Source organism: Alligator mississippiensis, chromosome 3, assembly GCF_030867095.1.
Source record: "Alligator mississippiensis isolate rAllMis1 chromosome 3, rAllMis1, whole genome shotgun sequence".
NCBI lineage: Eukaryota > Metazoa > Chordata > Crocodylia > Alligatoridae > Alligator > Alligator mississippiensis.
The window spans coordinates 69,648,991-69,667,182 of NC_081826.1; the positions used below are offsets into that span (position 1 = coordinate 69,648,991).

The 18,192-nt window shown below is 42.2% G+C and overlaps 1 long non-coding RNA gene across 1 annotated transcript in view; it reads left to right on the plus strand.

Annotated features, from left to right (window-relative positions):
- Positions 1-3,544: 3,544 nt before the first annotated feature.
- LOC102573507 (uncharacterized) overlaps positions 3,545-18,192 on the plus strand; it is a 48,627-nt gene continuing 33,979 nt past the window's right edge. Inside the window, exons 1-2 of the long non-coding RNA XR_009460725.1 lie at positions 3,545-3,835; positions 12,019-12,100. This is a non-coding gene — a long non-coding RNA (uncharacterized LOC102573507). The remainder of the gene's footprint in view (positions 3,836-12,018; positions 12,101-18,192) is intronic.

The window sequence follows — 18,192 nt, forward strand, 5'->3', positions numbered from 1 at the left end:
AATTCTCCAGTTGAACAGATCTCTATGTCCTTCTTAATGGAAGATTGGCAAAAATGCTAGCATTCTATTTACAGGATGACATTTTTATGTTGTTGATTTATGGACTAATCCTCACAACCACAGATGTCTCTTTCAACTGTGCAAGTATGGTGGGACTAGATTGCAAGTGAATCTTTATAACTGGATTCCAAAAAGATTTTGCAAAAGGGACAAAAAGAGAGAGGATGCCTAAATATTCCTTAGAGAGGGTAGGGAAAGACAGCAGATTGTAGAACTGTGCATAGGGATGGATGAGTCTTCTGTTATTTAAACTTACTGTCACTAAATAGAAATACGGAAGTATTTTTTTCCTACTTATTCCAAAGTTTGATGATATTTGCTAGGTTTTATTTTAAGACATGGCAGGGGATGGAATCTCTCTGAAACAGAAGGAGTCTGGAAAGGAAGGACTGTAGGAAACATCCTAGCAACTACCAAACTTGAGGAAGCCAGATAGGATGATGTTTTTGTTGCTATTGTTGCTTCCTGAGTTACTGAAGTCACATACCAACCGGGGGTGGGGGGGTGGGGGGGGTGTAAATTTTTAACTACGTAGTTTCTGGGATTTTGAAAGGAGCCCAAGGGTTCCCAAATCTCACTGATATTCAGTGGGAACTGGTGGACTGATCCCCTAGCTTCTTTGAAATATGTATGTATATTCCTCTGGAGAAGGGAGGAAATGCCTCACATATATTATTTAAATAATATTTTTTTAAATAATCCAGTGAGACTTCAAATGATCTTTCTGTGGCATATTACTTGGAGTTGTAAAGATTTACGTAGTTATTCTGTAGGGTTATTTTCAACCTTGGGGCCATATTTTGTCTTGCATAGCCCTTGAAGCCAATGAAGTTGCCAGTCAGAGCAGGATTTGGCTCTGTAATATTATGAACATTTTATTTTAGGCATTTTGCTTTAAATCTGACGGGTTTTATTAATGAAAATCTTTTCTGAAGAACAGGAATAAATAGTGTTTTCCTCTTTTTCCTTTAAATATTAATATTCAGATTCACCACAGACAGAAATGCTTTATAAATATACAGCTGTCTATTCTAGCCTGTTCCAAGAAACCGTCAAGTAGTTATATATTGAACAGGCTTGTGTGCAACAGAGCAGACTTGGTGGAGATGACTGATGAAATGTTATCATTAGTTTGGTGGGCAAACAGCATTAGGAGACAGAAAACATTTGTGGAAGCCAATATGATTAAGTCACTGCTTAATAGTAACAATCACACTGCAAGCAGCATCCAAAAAATATCAATATGGTTACTGATAGTAGAACGGACAAAGAAGCTGCCACATATTAGACTAGGAGGGAGCAAGCTAGAAGAGTGAGAAGTTTAGAGGAAGGAAATAATATCTGAGCATCTGGTTTGTTAAAAAACAAACTGAGCATAGCAAGCAGAATTCAGAAATGAACCATGGTGCAAAGTGGTTGCTATTAATAAGTCCATATTTTCCTGGATTTCTTATAGTTCCTATCCCGGATACATAGAAAAGAAATATGTTTACCTTATAACACTGAGCATTAACCACATTAAGTTATAACTTCCTAATGACAAGCATGTACTGGCATTACTGATAGTCATTATTGCAACCAACACCAAAACCTGGAGTAGTCGAAGTATTCCAGTAAATTCATCCCAATCCACAAAGTATGGAATTCTGTTTTCCTTTCTGTGCTTAAATGGCAATTTTCTAGTCACATATCAAGGCACTTTTTGCTGCTTATCTCTACACTGTGGTTGCATAAGCATGCACATGTTGACTGAGCATATATAGTAGGCTATGTGCTGGCTCGGCACATATACAGCTATATCAGTGCATACCTGAGCATAAGTTCAGGAAAAACCAGGGATGACTGCATCTCTCTGGCTTCTTAGCAGTTCTTTAACCACCATGCTCCATGGTAGGAATTAGCCAGTACCTTCTCTAGTACTCCTTTTGAAACTAAATCCCTTTGCATTTTACAGTCATTGGATAAAATAGGTGGAAGGTAGTATAACTCGTACCCTACTGAGAGCAAGGGTCTAGGTTAGAACCCAAAGCTAGCTCTTCTTTGAAGGCAGCAACCATCTCACTGAGTTACACATTTTCTAACTTCGTTTCTTTCTCTTGGCTATCAGTTTCAAAAGGACTAGAGAAGGACCTGGATGATGCCTATTCTATGAAGTCTTGGCTAGAGCACAGTGGTAATATGTCAGAGAAATACAAGTTCAAATCCATTCTGGGCAAAGGGATCCTAGAACCAAGGCCCCTTGCTTCCCAGGCCCATGTCCTAACTGCTTAGATGTTGGGGTTAAAATACATGAGGGTCTTTCTCCAGCTACATCTGCTAGTCATGGGTTTTGGACTTATTTGCATTTATGCAGTCAGAACAGGTACATGTATAAAACTGGAAACCCACCTGGCCAGTGTGTAACTGACTATGCATACTCAGTTTATGCACATGGGCTTGTGTGTCCATAGTGAAGGGTAGTAGAATTACATGCAAGTGCCCAAAACAACACTTACATGGTTACAAAACTGCCATTTAGGCAGACAAAGCTAGCAGAATTCTGACCATAATCTCCTGCCTTGATTTCAGTTTAGTGTATTGTTTAGTGATGAGTACACAGGTATATAAGCACTGGCCAGTGAGCTAGGTGATTTTATATATATATAAAATCAGTACCAAGGTACTGATCTGAAATATTCTGAAAATTCAAAATGGACACATTGCAATAATCAATGGTAGAAAAAGCATTGAATGACATCTGGTTTACCACTGATAAGCACACTGGATGTTGGGTGTTGGCATTGGGTGTTGGCTACAGCTAAGGCTGGGGACTTTGACTGGGATGTGCCAGTGCTCCTGCTGGGACCAGGGCTGGGTACCTGGCTAGAAGGCCTCACCCCTCTGCTCAGAGTCAGACAGATGGCCATATTTGGGGTCAGGAAAGAATTTTACCACATGGGCAGATTGGTACAGACTGTGGGGATTTTAGCCTTCCTCTGTCATGGGGATGGGGATAGCCCTTTATCTGGGATCTTGAGCATATATTGACAATCTTGTATAGAAGTAGGATGTTGGCTGCCATGGTTCTCCTGCTTTATGTCACAACCAAATTAATCAGTGCCCATGTCACTTGCAAGAGATACCATTCAGACCATCATCTGATCAACTAAGGGTTCAAACAAAATCCTGGCGGAGAGCTGTATATAATTTATGCCCACATCACAAACGAGAAATGAAACTTAGAACTGGTCAGGGTGAAAGGGGGTAGCCCTGCCATAAATCCCTACAACTGGTCAAGGAACAAGCGTAGGTACCTCACACGTAACATACTAGAAACCTAACCCACTACCTTGTAACCTGATAGCAACCTGAGAGCACAAAGAACTGCAGCTTGCCAGATAATTAAAGATTCCATTTAGCAGTTCATCATTGGATATCTCTGAGAGACACCTCTGTCTATAAATAGTTTAACAACTTCTGCCTAAGTCGGAGACCTCTGCGGGAATCTCTAAGGAGAAACCTAAGATCATCATCAGAGTAAATTGACAGTCTGATCAGCTGTCAATAGCTTCCCGTCAGCGTAAATATTGACGTATCAAAGCCCTGCAGGCACGATAGCTCGTTCCCGGTGCCACATCCGTCATCGTTAGCTGTAACCCGAAACTGTACGCTTGATCGTAATCGTTGTATCATTAGCTGCAACCTGAAACCATACGCTTGATTATAATCGCTATAACTGGAAAAACTGCAATGGAACAAAGGCTCAGCCTGCGTCACGCGTCACTATCTGAGCGACGTAAGTAAACAAATTCCTATAACCAACACGTGTCTGTGCCTGGTTAATTCCACCCCATCCATCACTACCCGCCTGTCAGGTGAAAGTTTTACTGCTCTGGTGGGGGGGGTCAGCAAGCAGCTGCCGGCGGCTGCTCTGATCTCCGACACTTTACTTATGGCAGGTTAGGGTGTTAAGTCTGTGTTGTTTCAAGGTAAATGGTATTTTTATGTAGAGTTTAGATTATGGATTGCATAGGATGGTTTGGATAGGGATGATTATGCCTCAGGCAGTGGTTGGGCTAGATTAGATGACTTCTAGAGGTCCCTCCAGCCCTATTTATCTATAATCCTATGATCTTGTTCTGTCCTTTCAAACACCTTTTACTCACCTCAGAAAAATATAAGTGAAATTATATATCTGTGTATATACAACCCCTGCCCATATATGGGTATATAAAATGCATACAAAATATACATGCATTATACATATATAACATACACACATATTCTATAGAGTATATCTATTATATTAAATAAACACATATGTGTTCATACAGTATTTATAAATTATGTTGCTAATAATAAATATATGGGGAAGTGAAACTAATTTCCACGTATCACTAAAATATATATGTGTTAGTACTGTTTGTGTTCTAACTTCTATACAAAGCATTTCTTCATGTGTTTGCCTTACTTGAAGATGGGTTGAATTCATCTATGGTATAATTCCATGGAAGCAAATGCAACATCAGAGATAATTTGACATCTGTAAGTCAGAATTCAAATGAGAGAGCCATTGTGAATCATTACAGACAAAGGCAGTGGTTTCCTTAGCAATGAGAAGACATGAATGCTTACAGAAGAACTCCTTTCTCTCTCTTTGGTTTTCTGTCAGTAAACTCATTTATTTACCTGTTTACATGAGGAATCAGATATATAGTGTTCAAATTCAATTGAGCATATGAACTGATGCAGGGTGAATTGAGTGGATGAACTTTCCCAGGTTCATTTCTATTTGGAAGCATTAGTGATTTTTCAAATATTAGTATTCAGTTCCTTCTTGATTCTAAGGGTACAGCTTTGCAGCTGTTATAACTGGCCTCAACATCTGAAATAATGAGTATGAATCCATGTATCTTAGAATTGTTTTTCTTTTCATATTGGAGGGTCATTTGAATGAGTTTAATTGTAAAATCACAGGTCTTTAACCTTTCACTTGGGGGGGAAGGTTGACAGAAAGATTTTTTCCTCCAGTTGTAAGGAAGCAGCATCTTTTGGTTACAGGTTCCTTTCCAGATCCTTATTTGACCATTATTTTGGATAATATGATACCTGGTAAAAAGGACCATTTCAAAACACTACTAGCTTGATTCTCTTTCACACTAAACACTGTTCACAACACTGTTAGCATGAAGGGACTCGAAGCTTCTTTACACTGATGGAATAGTGTAAGAGGGCTTTCATATAAATGAGGATCAGGCCTTCTGTCTACAATAAAATAATGATGGTTTTCATTGGACATGCTTGTATTTATTTATTTTTATAAGGCTGACATGTCTCTTCTTATACCCCCACAACCAACTACCAAAAAGTAGCATCCTTGTTTCATATTATAACCTACAATTAGTTTTGCCTTTGGGAAAGTCAGCTTTTCATTGCAGACTTGCTCTCAAGTCCTCCAGCACTTAGTACAGCCAGCTGCTGTTTATTTTCACCCCATCCCATTTTCTTTATATACCTAAAGCTAAGTACGCATTCAGCAGGGTTTGTGTGGACTTCTAATCATCTTGTAGTACTGAGCCCTCAAACTCATTTAGTAACTAAACTGCACTTTAGTGGGTTTATACTTGTTCAAATTAGTGAGGAATCAATCCAGAGAGGTGGAAAAGACAGCATCCTGCCCTATAACCAGGAGGAATAGTGACCATTAAGGAGTAAAAGTGGTATATTTTTATTTTTTAATTGAACAACCTGGTTTCCATATATAGCTTTCTGGCATTTCCACCTTCATTGTTCCTGAATAAGCAAAATACATTTTTCTACTATAATAATATTTATTTTAGAAGAGCTCTAGTGCTAAAATCAGTTGATAGAAAAGTTACATTCTTTTGATGGAAGTAATTCTCTCTGGGTAAAAAAACAAAGGTTTTGAGTAAGTTTCTAATGAGAACTTGTTTTGATTTTGTTACGAGGCTTTGGAAAAAGTGTGTTGCAGATTTTTCAATATGTTTTTGCTTGTTTGTTTTTTGGGTTTTTTGATTGTTTTTTTCTGTTTTGTTTTTAAAGCAATAGTGGTGTTTTTAACAGGGGCCATAAAGTATTTTGAACAAAGCTAAGGTGTGCCGTGCCATGCATATATATATATGGTAATTAAAAAAAAATCCTTCCTTCCTTGCAGTGTAGAAGGAATGAACATATTACACAGCCTATGGTGAAAGAAGCAAGATTCAAGATTGTGAAAACACTGAGGTTTGCACTGTGGTAATCACAAATAATGTAATCTGGTACACTTTGCTCTGTATAGTCTTCCCTAGTTGGGGCGCACAAACAGTGTGACTTTTCAGGCCCAGGAATAGCCTGCAGTGCTGTTATTTAGGGGAAGGGAAAAAAAATCTATCCTTTTAGTTCTATACTGAACAAATTTAAGTCATGGAGATGTATTAAACACAGGAATTGCTGATTCCAATTTTGCAGAAACACTTTTCATGGCTGGAAGAACACTTTCATGTTCCTAAATAACTTTGTCATTACTCTTGTAACATTGATTTCTGTTGCTGGAAGGGAAGTTTCCTGTATTACTTGGGTAGTCTACTGGATGTCAAACCTCATGCAAAATGCTCTGGCCTGCTTACATGACATAAATACAGAATAGTTCCATTTAGAAAGAGTTTTCCTGAGAGAATCTGAGCCCTAAAAAAATCTAAGGGAAGAGATCTGGCTACCTTTTAGGAATGAAGGTTATCACCACCCATCTATTCTCTTCTCAGGTGCTCTCACTCTCAAAAGAGTTTGGAACAGACTCCCAAGCAGTACCATAGCTAAGCGGAGTGTGGGAGTGGGGGAACAAAGGCAAAAACTGCAGGCACTGAGTTAGTGTTGGCACAGAAATAGAAAGCAGCTGCGCTATTGTCCTGGCCCCTGAAGCTGTCCCATGCATTGCTATGCATAGAACTACCCAGGCACGCTACTGTTCCAAGTCAGAGTTTCACATTAAATGGATATATAGCTGATATAAAGCTACTTGATATGAGGCTGCTGATCATTTTATATTGCGTTTAAAAGGGCTGAACTAGTGATAGATCAAAGTACCCCAGGAGTTGCAAGGCATCTCTCACTTCCAAAAGAGAAGATTTAAGGTATAGTATCTTCTATTTGCTCTTTTCCCAGGAACTGTTAGCTGCTAGTCCCTTTTTCCCGAAGATGGACATCAGCATAAGAGTTCTCTGGCATGGCATTTTAAAGCATGGTCCCTAACCTTTCGAGACTTAGTCCACCTGATTTCTATTTACAGTCCGTTCTATATATGTTTGTATAAGAAGTCAGCTGTTATTAGGCAGTTTTAACCATCTTATTGATCAAAAAAAAAAAAAAGAGTTCTGTGGCTGTGAATACACTGTATGGCCACAGTTATTGAAAAAAATAGATTTGTTTTAATGGTTTCATTTATATAAAGATCAAAGTAATCTCCAGCTATTTTTCTGTTTGATATGATTTAATTTTCTATTTAGTTTCCTAAAATTATGTTCTCCCTCTTGTTTGATCAGTAACTGACAGAGAAGGTTTTACTGGAACATACAGAGCAAGCTGTATTTCATCCAAGAATACATTCCCCCATATTCCTTTATGGGATCAGATTTCTTAGTATGTCCATATTGTCAATGCTAACTCCTCCTTTTGAGAATTTGTCAGTAGAGTTTATATTTTTGTACCACTATTTCTTATTTACCCTATATTCAAAAACACATCATGGTAAAACGTCCTGAGAATTTTGAAAAATTCCATAGGTAGAATCTTGGACTTTGTTATTTGTGAAACATCAGGTTTTTACTAATCTTTCCACCCCTCACTTGGGTTGAATGAAGGATAAAGATCAAGTTATCCAAGGTTGCACAATAAAATGAGAGCCTCAAGGTTCATTCTAGGCCATGGAAATGCAGTATTAATTTGATATTACTGCTTCCCTGTACAATGATTAGTCCTCAAGGGATCACGGAGTGTGCTAGTTGCTTTAGGGGACAAATGTGGCTCCCATCGCCATATTTTTGGAGATTCTTATTGCAGCAGATCTTGTTATAAAAACTGTACACTACTGTAGACTTGGCCCTACATATGTTACTATGTAGCATTACTAATAAAAGAGATCAGATGCTAGTAGCATCAAATAGCATTTTCAGCTTCTATAAGCAAAGCCAATAGCTAGTAACATTTCTAAGCTTCAATGCTAAAACTGCTCTTATGGGCAGAGTTGGCTCCTTTTGATGTGGATTAACAGAGTTTACTTCAGCATGAGACCAGACACTAAGCACCCCTCCATCCTAATTAGCACACTCCAGCAGACTCGATTAATCGGACTGCAATTACAGCATATTGGAGCAGTCTCCCCGCACATCTACTGGCATAGTTAGGCTTGGATAGCTAGTCACTTAGTTCTAGCCATTAAAACAAAATAAAATGTGCTTACATAATGTCTGTACCCCTGTAAATTAAAGTATTAGCAGTGAAATTGTCTAGAGCAATCTATGGCTGCGTCCAGATGAGCGTGCACGTGCCTCTTGCCCCGTCTCAAACCCCTTTGAGGCAGGGCAAGAGGCACATGCGGGAATGAAAAAATGTTCCCCGTGATGCAAACTTGCAGCAAGGGGAGAAAACCAGGGGTCTAAAAAAACCCGAAGTTTAAAAAAGCTGGCTCTTCCAGGGAGACGCTCTGGCTGCCAGAGCATCTCCATGGTTGGCCCCTTGCCCTGGTGCTGAAGGAGCATGCTTCAGCACCAGGGCTCCAGAGCCGGTGAGTAAGGGGTCGGGGGGGGGCTCGAGGAGGGGGGAGGGGACTACGGGGAGGAGCTCCCATGGCCCCACTTGTTCCCCCTGCTCCCCGCAGTCCCCAGCCCCACCCCCTGTCTGCCCTCCTGAGGCCCCTGATCCTGGCAGTGGCTGGCCCCAGGCTCCCCCAGCCCCCCTGACCCCCCCAATCCCTGCAGTGCCCAGCCCTACCCACTGCCTACCCCCTCGAGGCCCCTGATCCCTGTGGTGCCTGCCTCAGCACCCCCGGATCCCCGTGGTGCCTGGCCCCCCCCCGCCTACCCCCCAAGCCCTCCTGACCCCTGGCCTGCCCATCCCCATCCCCCTCAGCCTCCCGAGGCCCCTGCTCCTTGCCCCCACCACCCCAGCATGCTCACTTAAAAAAAAAAACAAAAAACCCCAGTGCTTACCAGCAGATCCAGCTGCCCTTGGGATCACTTGGGACCCCGCCTGCACCGCACGGGGCAGAGGGACAGCCCCAGAGGCCCCAGCCCGGGTCCTCCTGCCCTGTGCTGCCCAGGGGGGCTCTGCCAGGAGGCCGCAGAGCCCCCCACCCCTGCTCCTGAGATAAGTAGAGGCTTTTTTCTGGGTTTTTTTTAAGTGCTGGTGCCTGGGGTTGGGGGGGCAGCCATGGTGGCCTGGGGGTGCAAGTGGGGGGTGGGGCCAGGCAGGAAAGCCATCAGGAGGTCTGGGGGAGTGGGGAGGTGGGGCTGGGGGGCAGCCATCAGGGGGGCTGCAGCAGCTGGCAGGGGATGGGGCCAAGTGGGGCAGCAATTGGAGAGCTGGGTTGGGGCATGTGGGCCTTGTCGGGGGGGTGGTAGCCCCTGCGGGGGCCATTTGGCCCCTGTTGGGGAGCCGTAACCCCTGTGTGGCCATAGCTCACCAAAAGTCAGTGCTTTAACACTGTAGATGTATCAATAAACCATTGCGCAAATGATCGTTGTCTCTCTTTCTCTCTCTCTCTCTCTGTATATAGTGGTCTTTTGTTTTAATTGTGGAGGAACATGGATTTGGGGGTATTTTACAGAGTGACTGGGAATTTTTTTATCAGGGATTTTTCAATTTTCCAATAGGGAACACCAGAACTCATGCTAGGCAGGGCAGTGGTAGGACCCTGCCTGCTCAGAGCTGGCACTTTGGACCCAGCTGGCTGTGGCTGACCTCCTGGACAAATGGAGCTAGAAGGATATGCTTTGACAGTACAAAGCAGGTCACCACACCTGGAACATATTCCAGGCTATAGTTGCCCAGGTGGCCAGGCAAGGGGCACACATGGCAGTAGTGCAACACAGAGGCCAACCCTGCAGCCACAACCCGCTGGCAGCTGGCCCAGAGGGGCAGGTGCCTCATCCTGGTTTGGCAGGTGCACTTCAGGTCACAGCCAGGCAGCAGCCCCCACTGCCAGACTGCTGCAGTGCGTAGAGGGTATGGGGAACTCTCAGGGCTGCTTCAGCAGTCCAGCTGGCACAAGGGGTAGTGTCCTCAGATACCAACTGGCTGGGCCCCAGAAGCTCCTGAGAGCGAGAAGCTCTGAGCTATTTGCCAGGGCAGCTTTTTGTACTGCTGAGGCCAGGACAGGGCAGCTTTTTATACTGCTGGGGACAGCACAGGTGCTGGCTCCAGGCTGTAGCTCCCCCTGGCTGCAGATCTGGGAGGAGCCAGGCAGGGTTATTTTGCCCCAAGTGGCACAATTTGCTCCTCAGCAAAGTGCATGTCCAAGCATGTGCACTGGGGCAAAAAGCCCCGGTTCAAATTTGCATCTCTTCTATTTGAGCTGCTGCAAGCGCATGTGCTTGCATGTATGGATGTGCCCTATATGTCAGGAAGAACTGAGACAAAACTCTGAGCAGTCACGACCCACAGAAGATTCCTGTGACACACCATTCTCACCTTTGTTGCTGACAGTTGGCCTGTTTCTATGATATTTTCTCTTTACCTTAGATATTTTAGCTTTTTTTTCTATATATGAATTATACTTTTGCAGCCTGGGCTGCATTCAGCCTTATATTGGAAGTAGTGCAACTCAGCTGAAGGCATGTAGTATGGATAAGTAATTGTAATCGTAGGGTACATGCATGAGACCCAACTTGAGGTCATACCACTCTTTCCAGTGTGTGTTCTATAAAACAGTCTATAGTACTATTCACATCTGGCAGACAGAGCCCATTAGAAAGTGGTACTATTATAATATCTTTTTTTTTTACCTTGACTGTGATGCCAAGAATGACATTAATTCTTTTATCCTGAAAACCTTTCTGGTCACATCAGCAGTCTGATTATCTTGACTGCTCTTGTTCTATTCTTTAGAAGGCGACACTTACAGAATTAAATCAGGGTAGGAGGCATTATTTGAAATATTTTATTCCCCTTAGAATGGAGATTTCACATTCAGAAAGTATGATTTCAAGAACATATTTAAGCTACAGGAGAATCTCCTAATGAAGACGTCCCTCAAGAAAGGAGGGGGCCGGGAAAAGCTTTCATTGGGACTAGAGATGATCTTTCTTGGAACAAAAGCAACCTCTGTGGAGAGAGCAGCCAACCTCTTTAATGGGAAGAAGACAAACATGGAAAAGAAAAGTCCCAACTGAAGTACTGAAAGAACAGGGAAGGACCCAAATAGGGGAAAACTTTAGTGGCTATTGACCAAGGGGCAGGGCAAACTGATCATTGTCTGTATAAAATTAATATTTGTTACTGCTGAAGAGAAAACTATGGATGTGAAATGGGTATTTTGCATACATCTGTGCATCTTGCAAATGCAATTACTGTGCCTGCTTCCTTGTGTGCAGGCAGCTCAGGCACATTACATTTAAAAAAAAGTGGTTAGGAGAACGAACCTTAAAATTTTGTAGACGTGGGAACTATGTTTCCTAAAATATTTTTCAGACTGTCAGGAAAGAAGATAACTGGTCTTGGTGCCTAACTTTCCAGTCTTGGGAAACTAAAGATGATGAAGTATTTTCAGAGTAACGCTGTCAGAGGCCACTAGATCAATGACAATGCAGTGAACCTTAATGTCCATATGGTCTTGTTGTATGAAATGTAGCATACTGTAATTTATTATGGTTTCTGAAATCCAATATGGCACAGCTGCCACCCAGTTAAGATTTTAGGTTTAGTTTTATTTCCTAATCAAAAGAGACTAAGTGAAAAAAAACAACCAAACTTCTTTTCTTACAGGTGCTCTAGAAGAATTGAATTCTTCCCAAGTTCTCGGCATTCAAGCCTATATCCAGCAAAGCAGCTCAGCAGATACTTAGCTGTAAGTACAAGTAATTCAACTGAACTTCATAGATTTTATACACTTCTACCAATACTAAAAGGCCAGTTCATATTTATGTTGCCTCCATGGCAAGACCAGAATGTTACTGAAAAGGGTGCCATACCTACTTATTCCCAGTCAGCATGTCCAAAATTAAAAAAATTAGGTAGTGTGGCTGGCTTACTCCAGGCCTGAACACATGTCAAGAAGCATTGCCATGACAGAGAGACTCTGGGCATGTGGTCAGGGCTGCATTAAACTAAACCCACAAAACACTGCCTGATACTTAGGATTTGTCAGGTACTTGGGACCATTCTAAGTAGTCCATGGTGCCAGATATCCAGCCTTGAGCAAGCATGGAGGGGAGTAAATAAATGGTGCTTGTTTCCTCATGCCAGTCCCAGGCTTGGCAGGAAAGCCACAAAGACATGGGCTTAGGCATCCAAGCCCAAATGCCACTTAGAGATTTTAAAAGTATAAGAGAGCCTGGGTGAAAGTGCAGGTTCCACTGATCACTTAACATGACAGAACATTTCCCTTTTAAAGAGCTTTTTCAAGTGTTTATAACCTTTCAAACTAAGACAGTCTAGAAATCCAAAAATAGCTAGAATAAATAAAACTATAATTTAATTACCAGAAAGAGACAATGGGCATTGCGATAAAGGGTAGAATTCTAACAGAATTTGAAGGAGCAGTCTTTGAAAATATAAAGCAGGCACATCCTTCACTAAGATTCACAGACTTCTGGTACACTTCACAGGAATTTAAGCATGTTAAAATAGCCACAGGAGGGCTTCCCTATTATTCCTCGATAGCAGCAGAAGCACAGTGTGAATTACAAGTAAAAATGTAATTAAAAATTGAATGAGGCTACAGGTTTCACACAGAGCTTCTCTTGTGCACACAGTATCAAGATATACCTGAACATGCCTAGAAAACATAATATAAATCTTACTATTAGAAGAGAGAAGTGAAAATAGAAAAACATTTGCACGCTTATCCCTATCTTTCTCCATTAACAGGATATCCATTCATTCCCTCCCTACACATTATAATTAAACTTATAACACAGGTGTGTAGCATATACTATACCCACTTTTGACTGTGTCAGGTATGCAGTACATCCTTGATTCACTATCAATTTCAATTCTAGCAGATAATGGAGATGCTGCTCTTTTTGTGACTTGAATTTAAGTCACCACTGCAGTGGCATAGTGCTTCACAGAGCCCTATGGCTATTATACAGGATGGGAGGATCAACTATATATTAACAGAAAAAGTATTGTGTGCAGTATGTAATCCTGATCTTGTTTAAGTCAATGACAAAACTCCCATTGACTTCAGTGGGCCCATGTATCACCCATGATGCTTGATTACTGAAAAAATCAGTACCACTTTCTGGAAATCAATAAAGTCAGGGGGGATTTATACCTACTGTAGATATAGTCCATATAAATTCTCTTTTGAACTTAATACAGAAGGTCACCATAGCTAATTTTAATCTGTCTTTTTGTCTTTCTTTCAGAGTCAGGCTGCAGGGATTTTTTGATTTAGAAAGAGAGGCTGTTTTTAGTAAGGGATTAGAGTACAGTTCATAAACATGAAGCAAGAATTTGCCATTCCCTATGGCTCTCCATCTATTATGGAAAGAATGCTTAACTGATTCGAACTGAGAGCTCTAAATAGATACTCAAGTCTCTTACATATGGTTGTGGTGGAAGTTACGAACTAAGTCAAATCTCAGCTTTCCTACCATACTAGAGTAAGATAGCAGCAAAAATACCACAATAAAGGAATATTTATATAAGTACATATTATAATCCATATTTTACAGAGGAGAACAACAAAGTAAAGGGAGCTATAATTATTTTTACTTAGAATATTAGTGTCACAGTATGCCTAATATGTACCTTAGTGAGATTCCCTTTAATACTGAAATAGTCTCTGCACTAAAGAGTTTACAGTGGAGGCCCCAGTTCCATGAACATACAGTGAATCGATTCGCTGATTCAGATTACTGTCCTGATTCGATTCGGCCGAATCTGAATCTGAAGATTCAATTCCAATTCAGAGAATCACCGATTTGGCCTTAGGCAGAACTTTAAATGTTTTTTCTACATACGCTACCATTGGCCTTTCCTCCCTTCCAGCTTGTCCCTGTTTCAGAATGGGAGGGGGACAAGGGAGCAGGGGGAACTTGTTCTAGGGGTTCCCCAACTGGTGCTGGAGAGTGGGGTGGGTGAATTGGAGCTTCCCCACCTTGTGGGGGGGGCACTCACCCTCCATACCTGCTCCACCCTCCATTAGGGGCTGAAAAACACCCAGACTGAACTCCCTCCACTCCCTTTCCTTGCTCCCATTCTGAAAACAGTGACAGACTAGGAGGCAGCGCAGACACAAGTTATAGAATATGTTAAGTTTTGAAACTTCTTTATCTGACACCTCATGCCATTTTTAAAGTGGTCTGCAGCCACATACTTGTGTTTGATCACAGCTATACATCGCTCACTTTCTGTGGCCAGATTGAATGAAAATTGTCATTTCTGTCTGTGCCCTAAAGTAAAGATGTTATGGGGTTTGATGTGTGATCCCAACAATTTTACTTCCTGATGTGCTGCACATCGCAGGAAGTGCCATTATTGGATTTCACATCAGATCACATTGCACCATATTGCCAGTGCAGGGAGAGCAGGATGCTGGACTTCTCCTGCCCCTGCAAGTAGCAAGCTTGATTCCCAACCATGGGAGTACATGGTGTGTTCTTGAGGCTGGGAGCCCTAATCAGCTGAGTGGCCTTCCAGCATCTGGAACACACAGGAGTTTTGAAAGGTTCCTGTGTACTCCAGAGGCTAGGCACTGGCTATGAATTTGATTGAAGTCATGATAGGAACCATCCACAAAGTTATTACACATTTTTTGTGTAATAACTTTGTGGCTTATTCCTTGTTGTATCATACCATTCATTGATTGAACATGTGGCTAGGTTACTACTTAAGGTGTAATTAACCAAATAAACCCGTCTTATGTGTAATTCTGTTAGGGGCCGCAGTAGAATGGAGAATGGAATTTAGCCCAGAGGAGTTACATTTCTCAGTGATTAGATCATGCTGCACTGCTGCTATGCCATTAGGTGCTTTATCCAGATAACACAGACTCTTAGGAAGGTTACCGAAATATATATTTCAAGTACAACCATATTCAGCTTTTCCACAGGTTTTTCCACTGAGCTCTGACAAAATAGGATGCAGATTAACAGGGATAAGTGTCATGTGTTGTACCTGGGGAGGAAGAATCATCAACACTCCTACAGCCTGGGAGTACCACTCTAAGTAGTACAACTGAGGAAAGGGATAGCTAACTACACCCTTTCTTGCATAAGTAGCTGCATCACAAACAGGTCTTAGGAGGTGATACTTCCCCTCTATGCGGCGTTGGTTAGGTCTCAGCTGGAGTACTGCATCCAGTTTGGGTGCTGCACTTCAGGAGGGATGTGGATGGCCTGGAGAGGGTTCAGAGGAGGGACGCTCGTCTGGTTAAAAGCCTAAAGAAAAAACCCTATGTGGACCGACTGCGAGATCTGAACCACTTCAGCTTCCTCAAAAGGAGGCTGAGAGGTGATCTTGTGGCCGCCTACAAACTCACTGGGGGGAGGGGAGGTAGTAAGAAATAGGAGATACAATGTTGACCCAGTCACCTGTCAGGGTAACTAGAAATAATGCCCACAAACTGGAAGAGAGCAAATTCAGATTGGACATCAGGAAAAAAAATTATTTACAGTGAGGGTTGCCAAAATGTGGAATAAGATTCCAAGGGAGGTGGTGCTGTCCCCTTCCTTGAAGGTACTTTAAAGGAAATTGGACAGACATCTGGCTGGGGTCATCTGACCCCAGCACTCGTTCCTGCCCAGGGTACGGGGTCGGACTTGATCGAATTGGTCTCTTCCAACCCTAACAGCTATGAAACTGTGAAAATCTATGAAATTTAAGTTGTACATTGTGCTATACATCAAGGTTGGTGACAGTTAATATGTGGCAGGTCAAAACAACCCAGCTCAGGGCTGAGGGCTCAACCAGCAGTGGTGACTTGCCTGTTGCCACTGCTGCAGCTTCTTGCTATCACCCAGCCAAGGTGCAGGTAAAGGTCCTGGCTGCCAGAACACTGCTGAACCCCCCCGCTGTTGCTAAAACTCTGCCAAAACCCTCTGGCTCCACAGGCTGGATATAGTCCATGGCCCATTAGTTACTGACCCTGCAGATGGTTGGGAAAGGCTTACTGATCTTCAGTTTCTTTACTTTTTACCCTTGGTAGTCATACAAGAGGAGAGAGTTGAACTTCAATCCCTCATTTGTTTGAAATATTGCAGTTGTGGCAATATGCTAGAACATGCTTTCATGTCACAATGAATTGTAAGTGTTCATTTTATACTTCTATCTTATTGTTACCACAGAACAAAATAATTCAGACCTTTACTGCAGACTTTTCTTGGTTTGTTTTCTCATATTTTTTTAGGTCAATTATGAGCTTGCATCATTGCTTGCACTGAAGGATTTTTTTTATTATCCTGGCAGTTTCTTTCCAGATATTCTTTAAATAGGGCACATTGTCCCTTCCTTCCTGATGATGTAGCATGCCTTTGGGCAGAGATCAAGTGCATTTTGCAACCTGAGCTGCAGATACTATACAACTCATTACTTCATAATTTAATACTACTGTGGCACCTGATAGGACCAATCTACTCTAGTTAAGTATTCATTGATATTTGCATTATGAACCCTCTTATACAGGGATTTACTATCTCAGCTGCTTGAAATCATGGTGGGCTGAAACTTAACATAGAGGTTAGCCACTTAAATGGTAATTACTATAATAAAATTATTATAGAGTGGCCTTTCCATTGCCCCAGCTTCTGTCCCTGTAATTGTCTCCCTAGAAATCACTCAGTCACATCAGATATTGTAGTACTGAATCTGCTATTTGTGGTGTGTTGCTTATCATGGAAGAGGTCTGAAGGGTATACACATCTAGATGCTTCTTACTACTTTTGGGTCTTCTCCTGAAATGGGTGGCAAGACGTTCTACGTGATATGAGAAAGAGGAACAAATGGGTTAAACACCAAATCGCCTTGCCTGGTGATATTTTTGGTGTTCACAACTTCATAGAAAAGTAGGGCTGGAAAGCACCTCAGGAGGTCATCATGCTCCTCTCCTTCCTGCTTCATGTAGTCCTACTCCTTTCCCACTTTTATTTCACTATCAAAAGAGAGAAGAAAAAGATGACTCCTTTTTCCTCTTACTAGCCAGGGAAATTTAATAGGTGTTGATGAGTACCAGGGCTGTGCGAAACAGCAGCGTTCCATTTCAACTTGTGTTCTGACATTTTGACAAAACAGCATTTCGTTTCAGATTTTGTTTCGATTCAAAACTGTGGTTCCGTTTTGTTTTGTTGAAACAGTTTCACCGTTTCGATGTTTTGCCCATAGGCTATAATGGGGAAGCTCAAAACAGCCTATAACTTTGCTATTTCTGCCCTGATTTGTATGGAACTTGCAGAAATGCTAGCCCCTGCTGAGGTCACAAAACCTGCCAAGTTTCAAGGAGATAGGTGCAGCAGTTTGGGGAAAACTACAACTCAAATTCTTGAAAGCAAAAAACTCATGTCACGTGTAGGTGTTAAGCCACAGCAGGGTCATAACTGCAGGCATGCTAGCCCCTGCTGAGGCCACAAAGCCTGCAAGATTTTAAGGAGATAGGTACAGGGGCTTCTGGGTTCTGGGGTCCTGCACCTCTGACTGCTGACAGGCAAAACTCGTGACATGGGTGCTTGTGGAACAGTGTCTGTCTTGGGGCACAGGGTGGTGAAAACTGCAGGCCTGCTAGGCCCTGCTGTGACCACAAAACCTGCCAGCTGTCAAGGAGATAGGTGCAGGAGGAGTCTGGGTTCTGGGGCCCTGCACCTCTAGCAGCTGACCAGCAAAACTCGTGACATGGGTGGGTGACACTGTGTGTGTGTTAAGGTGTGCCCTCACTTAACAGACACCAATGCAGAAAGCAGGGCAGTTCAAACAATGCTGCCTTTTATGCAGTTTTTCCAT